The sequence below is a fragment of the Mercurialis annua genome, linkage group LG6, assembly GCF_937616625.2.
Source record: "Mercurialis annua linkage group LG6, ddMerAnnu1.2, whole genome shotgun sequence".
NCBI classification, from domain to species: domain Eukaryota; kingdom Viridiplantae; phylum Streptophyta; class Magnoliopsida; order Malpighiales; family Euphorbiaceae; genus Mercurialis; species Mercurialis annua.
Window position 1 is genome coordinate 47,597,934 of NC_065575.1, and position 7,712 is coordinate 47,605,645.

Consider the following 7,712-nt stretch of genomic DNA (forward strand, 5'->3'; position numbering starts at 1 on the left):
TGGCTAATTAAATAACATTTGCAAAAAGTTATTTAACGTATTAAAAATGTTATCATATCGTTATTTCATTTGAAGACAGAAAATTAAAATCCTACTTGCTTGGCCGTTTTTGGGGCTGTTTTTGTCACGACCCAAGTTATTAAGCCGCGACCGGCGCTAGGGAACGGGAGTGGTAGCTCCGGAACCCGTAGCAAGCCTAAAATCAATATAAATTTTCCGCGATTAAATCGTTTTATTATATATAATACATTATCAGAAATCTTCTTTAAATAATATAATTCAATTATAAAAATATCGTATTCCTTTTCTGAAAACATTCGCGAAACAATTCCTATAAACCAGGGTCTTACCGAGCGATATCTCATATCCAGCACCGCCCTGTTTCTGATCACAAACATCACCAATTCCATTCACGGTAATTGGTATCAAATTCAAACGGCTAAACGCCATCTTTCTAAACAATTCATTTATAAAATTATATCAGAGTTTACTTTTCAAATGCCGTTTGAAATTGAATCATAAACCTTATACTGACACCTACTGACTACTGCAGCTCTATAAAACTTGTACTTTGTGTAAGCCAAAAGGCTGCCGACACAAAGGAGATGGTCTGTCTGATCCGACTCCGATTACCTGAAATAAAACACTGTGAGGGAGTCAGTATTTTGGGAAATACTGAGTGAGCTTGCAAGTTACTAACGGTATTAATATAAAAATATAACATCGCATCTTAAGAAGACAATAATATAAAACATATAAACAGGTATTTGATCCGTACGAAACTAATATCCTAGCATGCGACACATCTCTCGAATAATCATATATCATTCAACCCAATCGTAAATATCAATTGCGAGTCCAACTCGCTGGTGGCCCAGCCACTAGATACGGGGACTCCAGACTACACCGTAGCCGAGTGCTCACTCGTATCAAAATCATATACCCAATCGTAAATTTCATAATCATCATCAGCTCCCAGCTGTGTCACATCATTTTTCAAATGCAAACACACTAGACTGACTCAATACTGGTGATAACACAGCCTATTGACACCCAATAGGTAGCTAGTTTCTTCGGATCACATACTAGTTCTCGTATATAGAAATTAAGTAAACATATAACATTTCAATCAATTATATGTAATACGATGCGTATAAACAGTATATATCTATATAAAATAACTTTAATATATAATACACGAAAGTAAAGTGCAACTCACCTGGATCGCTAATAATCCAAAATAATAAAATATATCATCGATCCCCGTTAAGATATCTTGGTTCGTCAAGTCCGTAGCTTGATAATTCGTCGTATCTAACGTAGAATTCTATCGTTAGAAAGTATAATAAAAATCCTTATTTTATAATTATTTATAACGACCAAAATATTACGTTTAATAACTAAACGTAACTCATCGTACTCGTATCGAATTAATTTCGATAGAACCTCAAAACGACTTTTTCATTATCTTTGGTATTAATCAAAAATCATATTTGATTAATCAAAGAAATACTATTTAAATAACTTTAACTTGTTCAAAATTGCTTTTCTAGCCCACTTCGGCTATCAAAAACGCTCATCTAAAATCACCCGTTTACCAAATACATTTTTCATTCCTATAGTCCATAATATCATTTACGACTTTCCTTCAGACTCGAACTTCATTCGACATTTCTAAGGTCTCCAAAATATTGCTCAAAGTTAGCTTCTTAAAATGTCTTATTTATTTCATGTTTTTCGACCAACTTTGAGCTATTAAAATTATTACTTAGAGTCATCCAAATTTTAAATAAAAATGACATTCTTACAGTTTGGAACGTTGCCTACAATATTTGTTTAGACCTTAGTTTGAAAATAGATCTCGAAAGTGTCGGAAACTAATTCGGAAGTTGGTTTCCTAAAGCTGATTTTCAAAACAGCTAAAACAGTCCTCTAAGGGCTGCTGTTTGGGCCTCGAAACATCACCCGGAAAACAGTTCCGCTCCAAAACAAATTTGACATTCTTATACTTCACAATCATATCTACAACTTCCGTGAAGACTTCGACTAGTTTCGACTTACGGTTTGTTCAGAATAATTTTCTAAAGTTGGGTCTTTAATTATTATTTTTAGCTTCATAACAGCCTCACTTTTGCTGCTGTTTCAGGGTCAGAAACAGAGCACGTATCATCGTCGAAACCCAAAACAAAATTGACATTCATATTCTCTGTAACATCGCCTACGTTTTTCATTAAGACTCAAACTTAATCTGACATGTTTATCATCCTCAAATCTTGCCTCAAAGGCAGCCTCTCATTAGGCATAAATCTGAAAATCATTTTCAGATTTTTCACTCAACTTCGAACCTCGATAACTTTTAATTTATCTTAACAACGGTACTATTATTTTTCATAAAACTCATCTATGTAATGCCAATTATATATCCCATTCACTTTCGGGTTAAGATTACTAAGGTTCGAGGTCCGTTTTTATAGGCGAAGTAGCCTTCGTGGCTTGATTCACTAATTTCCAGATTTCATAATTTTGAACACCCCATCTATTTCAATCGTCACAGCCCTATTCAATCATTCAAATTCTAATCCGACTATCACGTTTCACTCTCCGTATATCCCTTACGATATACTACTCAAGCCTTCTCAAAAATCATCGCTCAACGACCTTCGTATCGTGGCCTAAACTTGGTGTCACAAACTGTTTTTAACTTTAATTTTCTGCACTTTATAAACTTAGTTTTAAACCACTTTAAACCATGATTTTAACTCAATTCAATACGTCATTCTTTAGACTCGATGTATACTCGAAAGTCGACGTCCTGGACATGTCGGGGACTGCCCAAACAGTCCCCATAGGCAGCCAAAACTGCTGCGGGTTGCAGCAGTTTTGCTGCAGTGTTGCTGCAAATTGGCAGCAGCAACACGCTGCTCTTTTAGCAGCCAAACGCTGCTGTTTCAGCCCCTTTAAACCTACCCCGACATGCTAGCTCACTCCCCTTCCATAACCAAAGCTTATGCTCAAAGAATCAATCAAAAACTACTCAAAATCATAGGTTAAAACTCATCCTAGAGTTAAACAAAAACAGGGCAGCAAGTATTCTGATTTTTAACTCAATAAAACACCATCAAAACCTTAATAAAAGACATAAATTCTGAGGTTACCTTATTCCTTATTGAGTTAGCTATCCATAGCAATTTGAATCATCGAAAACGGAGGTCGGATCGTGGAGTTATGGACGCCGTCGTCCTTCGCGCGCGGGAGAGAAAACTAAGATGGCGACGATGAAGCTTTTGCTTCTGTAACTTCTATTCTTTTCTATTCCTTATTCTTATCTTAAAGACTTAAACTTTCTTATTAAGTTTTGTATGTCATATAAGGTTAAAGTACCATTTAATTCAAAATGGTTAAATTACACCTTAACTCAAATTCTTAATTAACGTCGCGTCTAATCTATAAAACGGTTTCGTAAATTTACGAAAGCGCGACGATAATTTATTTATCGATAAATAATGGACTCCGCATTATTTATTTACTCGAATCCAATGAATTATATATTTTTCTTATTTCGATAATTAAGTTCCGTTAAATTCCAATTTATCGCATAATAATTAAATTATTATATTGCGATAAATTTTATTAGACCACTTTGGTCTAATTCTTATTTCTTGAACTTAATTCTGACGTTCTTAATACTAAATCCTTATATTTATGCTTCGTGACACTGTTATTAATATTTCCAAAAGTACGGGGCATTACAGTTTTGTAGTCCCCAAAACAGCTCAGGGAGGGGAGTTTGGGTGCGTTTTTTTGACCCCCTACGCGTACCGGATGAAGTTCGAACCTAAATGGGTATTTTTTACGGTGTTTCAGACAATAAGAATGTTCAATTAGTTTGGTAATCGGACTGTTTTAAGTAAGCGTTTTGATATTCCAAAGTAGGCTGGAAAAGAGATTTTTGAAAAGTTGAGTTTAACTAGGAATTTTTTAGCTTGATAATTTATCGGTTATTCAGACAATGTACATAATTTTTAAGCTTGACAAGAATGTTCAATTTATCAGTTATTTAACGTATGAAAAATGTTATCATATCCTCATTTCATTTAAAGACAGAAAATTAAAACCCTGCTCGCTTGGCCGTTTTTGCGTCTGTTCTGCAGTCCCCAAAAAGGCTCAGGGAGGGGAGTTTGGGTGCGGTTTTTTTGACCCCATACGTGTACCAGATGAAGTTTGAACCTAAACGGAAGTTTTAGATGGTGTTGCAGACAATAAGAATGTTCAATTAGTTTGGTAATCAGACTGTTTTATGTAAGCGTTTTGATAGCCCGAGATACGTTGGAAAATGGATTTTTAAAAAGTTGAGTTTAACTAGGAATTTTGCGAGCTCGATAATTTATCGATTATTCGGACAACGTTTTGAGTTGAGATTAATTATAATCACATCAAAAGTAATTTAATAAATTAATTATCATTTTATCCCGATAATTTATTTATTTGAGCTAATTTGGATGGCTAATTAAATAACATTCGCAAAATGTTATTTAACATACGGAAAATGTTATCATATCCTCATTTCATTTGTAGACAGAAAATTAAAACCCTGCTCGCAAAGCCGTTTTTGGGGCTGTTCTGCAGTCCCAAAAACAGTTCAGGGTAGGGAGTTTGGGTGCGTTTTTTTGACCCCCTACGCGTACCAGATGAAGTTCGAACCTAAAAAAAGTTTTAGACTGCGTTTCAGACAATAATAATGTTCAATTAGTTTGGTAATCATACTATTTTATGTAAGGGTTTTGATAGCCCGAAATAGGATGGAAAAGGGATTTTTGAAATGTTGAGTTTAACTAGGAATTTTGTGAGCTCGATAATTTATCGGTAATTCGGACAACGTTTTGAGTTGAGACAGATTATAATCCTAAGTAAAGTCATTTAATAAATTAATTAACGTTTTATCCCAATTATTAATTTATTTTAGCTAATTTGGATAGCTAATTAGGTAACATTCGCAAAATGTTATTTAACGTATGGAAAATGTTATCATATCCTCATTTCATTTGAAAGTAGAAAATTAAACCCTGTTCGTTTGGCCGTTTTTGGGGCTGTTCTGCAGTCCCTAAAACAGTTCAGGGAGGGGAGTTTGGGTGCGCTTTTTGACCCACTACGCATAACGGATGAAGTTCGAACCTGAACGGAAGTTTTAGATAGCGTTTCAAACAATAAGAATGTTCAATTAGTTTGGTAATCAGACTGTTTTAAGTAAGCGTTTTGATAGCCCGAAGTAGGCTGAAAAAGGGATTTTTGAAAAGTTGAATTTAACTAGGAATTTTGTTAGCTCGATAAAATATCGGTTATTCGGACAAGTTTTGAGTTGAGATAAATTATAATCACAAGTAAAGTCATTTAATAAATTAATTAACGTTTTATCCCGATTATTAATTTATTTGAGCTAATTTGGATGACTAATTAAATAACATTCGCAAAATGTTATTTAACGTACGAAAAATATTATCATATCCTCATATCATTTGAAGAAAGAAAATTAAAACCCTGCTCGCTTGGCCGTTTTGGGGCTGTTCTGTAGTCCTAAAAACTGCTCGGGGAGGAGAGTTTGGGTGCGTTTTTGACCCCCCTTACGCGTACCGGATGAAGTTCGAACCTAAATGGAAGTTTTAGACGGTGTTTCAGACAAAAATATGTGCAATTAGTTTGGTAATTAGACTGTTTTAAGTAAGCGTTTTGATAGCCCGAAGTAGGCTGAAAAAGGGATTTTTGAAAAGTTGAGTTTAACTAGGAATTTTGTTAGCTCGATAAAATATAGGTTATTCGGAAAAGTTTTGAGTTGAGATTAATTATAATCACATGAAAAGTGATTTAACAAATTAATTATCGTTTTATCCCGATAATTAATTTATTTGAGCTAATTTGGATGGCTAATTAAATAACATTCGCAAAATGTTATTTAATGTACGGAAAATGTTATCATATCCTCATTTCATTTGAAGAAAGAAAATTAAAACCCTGCTCGCTTGGCTATTTTTGGGGCTGTTGTGCAGTCCCAAAAACCACCCGGGGAGGGGAGTTTGGGTGCATTTTTTGACCTCCTACGCGTACCCGATGAAGTTCGAACCTAAACGGAAGTTTTAGACGGTGTTTCAGAAAATAATATGTTCAATTAGTTTGGTAATCAGACTGTTTTAAGTAAGCGTTTTAATAGACCGAAGAAGGTTGGAAAAGAAAAATTTGAAAAGTTGAGTTTAACTAGGAATTTTGTTAGCTTGATAAATTATCGGTTATTCGAACAAAGTTTTGAGTTGAGATTAATTATAATCACATGAAAAGTGATTTAATAAATTAATTATCGTTTTATTCCGATAATTAATTTATTTGAGCTAATTTAGATGGCTAATTAAATAACGTTCGCAAAATGTTATTTAACGTATAGAAAATGTTATCATATCCTCATTTTATTTGAAGAAAGAAAATTAAAACCCTGCTCGCTTGGCTGTTTTTGGGTACAGTCCCACAAACAGCTTTGGGAGCGGAGTTTGCATGCATTTTTTGGCCCCCTACGCGTACCAGATGAAGTTCGAACCTAAACAGAAGTTTTAGACGGTGTTTCAGACAATAATATGTTCAATTAGTTTGGTAATCGGATTGTTTTAAGTAAGCGTTTGAATAGCTCGAAGTAGGCTGGAAAATGGATTTTTGAAAAGTAGAGTTTGACTAGGAATTTTGTTAGCTTGATAAATTATCGGTTATTCGGACAACGTTTTGAGTTGAAATTAATTATAATAACATGAAAAGTTATTTAATAAATTAATTATTGTTTTATCCCGATAATTAATTTATTTGAGCTAATCTGGACGGCTGATTAAATAACATTCGCAAAATGTTATTTAACGTACAAAAAATGTTATCATATCCTTATTTCAATTGAAGACAAAAATTTAAAACTCTGCTCGCTTGGCCGTTTTTGGGGCTGTTCTGCAATCCCCAAAACAGCTAAGGGAAGGGAGTTTGGGTGCGTTTTTTTTTACACCCTACGCGTACCGGATAATGGTCGAACCTAAACGGAAGTTTTAAACGGTGTTGAAGACAATTAGAATGTTTTTTTGTTTGGTAATCAGACTGTTTTAAGTAAGCGTTTTGATAGCCCGAACTTAACTAGAAAAGCAGTTTTTGATAAGTTTAGTTTAACTATGAATTTTGTTAGCTCGATAATTAATCGGGTATTCGGACAATATTTTGAGTTGAGATTAACAATTATCATAGGAAAAGTGATTTAATAAATTATTTATCACTTTATCTTGATAATTAATTTATTTTAGCTTAGTTGCATAACTAATTAAATAACATTCGGAAAATATTATTTAACGTACGAAAAATATTATCATATCTTCATTTCATTTGAAGACAGAAAATTAAAACCCTGCTCTCTTGGCTGTTTTTGGGCTGTTATGTAGTCCCTAAAACAGCTCAGAGAAGGATGTTTGGGTACGTTTTTTGACCCCCTACGCGTACCAGATGAAATTCAAACCTAAACGCAAGTATTAGACGGTGTTACAAACAATAATAATGTTCAATTTGTTTGATAATTAAATTGTTTTAAGTACGCGTTTTGATATCCTGAAGTTTGCTAGAAAAGCGGTTTTTAAAAAGTTGAGTTTAACTAAAAATTTTGTTAGCTCGATAATTTATCGGTTATTCGAAAAATGTTTTGAGTT

General features: G+C 33.8%; 1 long non-coding RNA gene across 1 annotated transcript; it reads right to left on the minus strand.

Moving 5' to 3' along the window:
• Window positions 1-249: 249 nt before the first annotated feature.
• Window positions 250-3,750, minus strand: LOC126686203 (uncharacterized). The gene is made up of 3 exons (XR_007643834.2): window positions 3,156-3,750; window positions 1,220-1,314; window positions 250-646 (listed from the first exon to the last, which is right to left on the minus strand). It is a non-coding gene; the product is annotated as an uncharacterized LOC126686203 (long non-coding RNA).
• Window positions 3,751-7,712: the final 3,962 nt, after the last annotated feature.